The sequence below is a fragment of the Corvus kubaryi genome, unplaced genomic scaffold (assembly GCF_017639235.1).
Source record: "Corvus kubaryi isolate FWS band 111438036 unplaced genomic scaffold, C.kubaryi_AGA036_p1.0 split3-37304, whole genome shotgun sequence".
In the NCBI taxonomy this organism is placed as follows: Eukaryota; Metazoa; Chordata; class Aves; order Passeriformes; family Corvidae; genus Corvus; species Corvus kubaryi.
This window is the reverse complement of record NW_024582087.1, coordinates 181,356-185,526: the sequence shown is the minus strand read 5'-3', so window position 1 is coordinate 185,526 and position 4,171 is coordinate 181,356. Positions and strand designations below refer to the sequence as shown.

The 4,171-nt window shown below is 58.7% G+C and overlaps 1 protein-coding gene across 3 annotated transcripts in view; it reads left to right on the top strand.

The window, feature by feature from the left end:
- The first annotated feature begins 3,183 nt into the window (after positions 1-3,183).
- PHACTR4 (phosphatase and actin regulator 4) overlaps positions 3,184-4,171 on the top strand; it is a 67,471-nt gene continuing 66,483 nt past the window's right edge. Inside the window, exon 1 of one of the 3 annotated variants that reach the window (XM_042015797.1) lies at positions 3,184-3,202. The gene's annotated coding sequence lies outside the window, so the exon portion shown is untranslated. Of the gene's footprint in view, positions 3,203-3,455; positions 3,634-3,815; positions 3,836-4,171 lie in introns of those variants that run through there. The other 2 variants (XM_042015801.1, XM_042015800.1) reach the window with 2 other exon arrangements.

Genomic DNA, 4,171 nt, shown 5'->3' with positions numbered 1-4,171 from the left:
TTCTTTCTCTTCTTCCTTTTTCACTTTCCCCTTGGTCAGCCCAGGGGCTGATCCTGTATGCCATGTATAGAGGGCAGGAGTCTTGCTGCTCCAGGAGTGCCTGGGAGCATCCCTGAGTTGTCCAAGGGGGGATGTGGGAGGCCTGAGTACTCCCCATTTGCCTGAGGGGGATGGGTTTGGCTTCAGTAAACCCTCCCCGTGGTGATTGTTTCCAGTCTTTCCTGGCTGTAACATCTTCCTCGAAAGCCAGGATTTGGACATGACACTCATTCCACTGTGGTGCTGGGTGGGTGAAGCAGCACTGCGGACACCCCAGCCCCATGATGTGGAGCCCAGCGCTTATCAGGGTGTGGGCAGGAGCCCCTGGAAGCTGCTGATAAGATCCCTGAGGAGGGGCCAGCTCTGCACGGGAGGTGCTTCCCTGCGTGCCTTAGGAGCAGGATCCTGGCTCTGGGGCTGCTTGGAACCCTCTGGCCCCTGCGGCCATGGAGGACCTGCCGTGCTGCCCCTCTGAGCAAGCATGTGGAGGGCAGTGGGGCTAGAAGGGAGGCGTGGTGAGGGTTTGCTGGGGATGTATAGGGCAGAGTCTCTATTTTGGGAGAAAGAGGTTTGAGGGCAGCTTTTTCTGGGAAACTGATGCAGGAGGACAGGGCTCCCTGGGCTTTGCTGGTTGTGCCAAAGTTCCTGGTGGACATAACAGCTGTACTTTTAGGGTGTCACTCTGTAGCACCAGAGAACACTGTGTGGGGGCCTGGGGGGCTTGGGGAGCTGAGCCAGTCCTGGGGTCTCCTTTAGCTCATAGCCTGGGTCATCGCATCAGTTTAACCCCCTTTGTTTTTTCAGTTGGTCACAATTATAAACCAATAAATTCCTCATCTGGGGCATAACCAAAGCCTGCAATTTGTGTACATATGTATAATTTCTCAGCAGCTTTCACTGTTATCTTGCAGGGCCGGTGTGCTAATAATCTCCCTACCTGTCACTGATAGTTGTGATCCCAACAGATGCTATTTGTTTTTCACTCCACTTGCCCTCAATTTAAAAACATAATGTGTTAGTGGTGTTTAAAACACATCAAAGCAACAGGAAATAATAATAATAGTAGTAATAATAATAGTAATAATAATAATCTGTGCTGAAGGAGCACTTAAAGACTGATGGGGCCCAATGTGCTTTGCAAAATTGGCATTACTGGGGCTGAGCTGCCCTCGCTGTGCAGGGGTTCATGTGGGGCTGGAGACGAGGAGAAATATCTGTGCCCTGAGCGTGGACAGCTCATTTCCTACAGATGCAAGCAGATACCTGGATCCACTGCATGGGCTGGAGATGGATAATCATAGAGCCATGGAATGGTTTGGGTTGGGGGGGAACCTTAAATATCATCTTGTTCCAAGCCCCTGTCATGGGAGGGGATAAGCTGAGGCTTAAGACAAAGCAGCTGCACAAGAACTGGGGGGACGTTTGGCTAAAGTGAGTGGTGGGTGGGCACAGGTCTCTGTCCCAGCTCTGCCCGGTGTCCATGTCTGCTGTGGGCAATCAATGCCCTGTGTTTCCGTGGGATCACATACTTCCCAGTGGAGAGCAGCTACCTCAGCAAAGCCTCTGCTGTGGTCACCTCGGACTGCGATAGAGTTGAGCACCAGAGCTCCCAGTTCTGTCACTGCCTTAGCTCATAGGAGCAGAAAGTATCCGGCCCATGGAGCCCAAAATATGCCCTGGCACCCTCTGTGCCCAGTGCCAGCCCTGGCATAACCTACCTGTTGGTGGGCACCTTGGGGTCCTTGGAGTGCCAGCGGTGGCTGGGAATCGGGGTCCCTCCACAAGCCCCTCCAAAACGAGCTCCGTCCTTGCAGACACAGCAGAAGAGCTTGGCAGGGTGGGGGTCCACAAGCTCCCAGCCCTTTGCAAGTAAAAAGCTGATTGCTTTGGATTTAAGGTGATAATGGGGCTGTCATGATGTAGCCAACAACCTGTCCTCGCTGGGGATAAATTTGGCTTATCCCGGGGAATGTGCGGGTTTCTGGGCACCTCAGATGGCTGCTGGAGCATTTAAGTCCTTGGAAGCATCCACGCAGCAGGGATGGTGCGGCCAGGGCTGGGACCAGCTGTAATTCAGGATGTGTCCCCGAGTTGCTGTCACCGCCCGGGATCGGGGTGCCCAACCCGCACCCCCAGCTCTGAGACAGCCGGGGGATGAGCACCGCGGTGGGTGCAAGGGCGTCCCCAACACTTGCTGAGACAATCGAGGGCACAGACGGGCTCCACAGCCCGGAGCTGCCCGGATTTACAGCCCAAACCACTCCGAAAACGGGCAGGCGGGACCGGCCCGGGGCTGGGCTCGGGACCCGTCGGTGCCCCCGGCCCCGCCAGCGCCTCCTCCCCGCCGCTCCACGGCTTTCCCGGCTCGGCAGCGCCGCTCGCTGGGAGTCGGCGGGAGCTGCGAACCGGCCGCTGGAATCAGCCCCGCCACGATCCTGCCCCGCATGCCCGCTCTGAACCTTGGAATCCCGGAATCCCAGGATGGTTTGGGTTGGAAGGGACCTGAAAGCTCATCTCGTTCCACCTCTGCCCTGGGCAGAGACACCTTCCCCTGGACTAGGCTGTGGGGGGGTGTGTGTGTGTGTGTGTTCGTGCCAGCCGCTCCCTCCGGAGCCCTGAGATCTTCAGGGTGAGGTTTTCCTTGCCCGGAGTGTTAAGAGGCTAAATCCACCTCCGACGTAACGCAGGGAATCATCTCAGGCTTCTGCGGGCAAACCCCGAACCCAAAACTTCATCCCAGCCCTCCCAACACCCCATCACCCCCCATGCCAGTTCTCCATGACCCCTGTCACGCTCTGACCCCAAAGCCCCACTTCTACACCCCCATCACCCCCTAGAGCAAGCCCCCACAGCCCCCCATCTCCAAACCCAAAGCCCCACTCCCACACTCCCAGCAACCTCACCCCAACCCCCCCCGACCAGTCATTCCTTGGCCTCAGAGTCTCCCTCCAACCTCGCCCAGCACCCCATCATCCCCCTCCCCAGATCCCCTCTCGTCCCTTAGCCCCAAACCCCCCGCGTCCACTCTTCCCTTTTCCGGGGGGTGTGTCCTCCCGCCCGGGGCGTGTCCCCCCGGCCGCACTACATCTCCCGGCATGTCCCACGCTCGCCTTCCGGCGGGGCGGCCCGGGAGCGGCGGCGGCGGCGGCGGCGGCGGCGGCAGGTGAGGCCGGGCGGGGGCTGCGAGCGCCGGCACGGCCGGGGAGCCCCGCCGGGGGAAGGACGGGGCTGGAGACCCCCGGCTGGGCCCTGCCGAGCCCCCCTGCCCAGGGGCAGCGCTTTGGGACGGGGGCGGGAGGGGGTGGTCACTAGGGGGGACCCGGGGGCACCTCGGGGGACCCGGGGATGCCGCGGAAGGGCTGGGGCTGTGCGGGCGCTGCGGGCGGACCGCGCCGGGGGCGTCCCGGGGGACGCTCCACGGGAACCGGCTCGCGGGTCGAGCGCACCGCGCACGCCGGTTCTGAACGCAACAAGCGGAGTTCCCGTCCCTGTTCGCTGCTGTCCTCCGAAGGACAATTCGGAAACTCTGAACGGCTTGGTCTGGGACTACAGTAAACCCGGTTTTCTGTCCCTGCTGCCCTCCTGTGCCTTGCTGTGAGTGTTTCCAGCTTCCCCAAAGTTCTCTCTGAGGCAGCCCGTTGGTATTTCTTTGTTTGCTCTCTCCTGCCTTAATGTTGACTGAAATTTGAAACGTCCCCGCTGTGCTTTCTGGCTTAATTGTTCTTTCCCTCTGTTTGCATGCAGATGAATTATTTACCTCTGTGCCTTGCATTGGCTTGTGTTTGTCCAGGTGGAGGTAGGTGAGGGCTTGGTGCCCTTCTCTGGGGCTGGAATACTGCAACAAAAGTGAATGATGTGAGAAGGTGCTCAGCTGAGGATGAAATGAACTATAAAGCTTCTTAAGCTTTAGAATATTTAAGTGCTGCGTCTACAAGCCTAGAAAGAGAAATGGGAGTCAAAGAATCCCAGAATGGCTTGGGTTGGAAGGGACTTTAAAGCTCCTCTTGTACCACCCCCTGCCATGGGCAGGGACACCTTCCACTCTCCCAGGTTGCTCCAAGCCCCATCCAGCCTGGCCTTGGACATTTCCAGGGATGGGGCAGCTACAGCTTCTCTGGGCACCCTGTGCCAG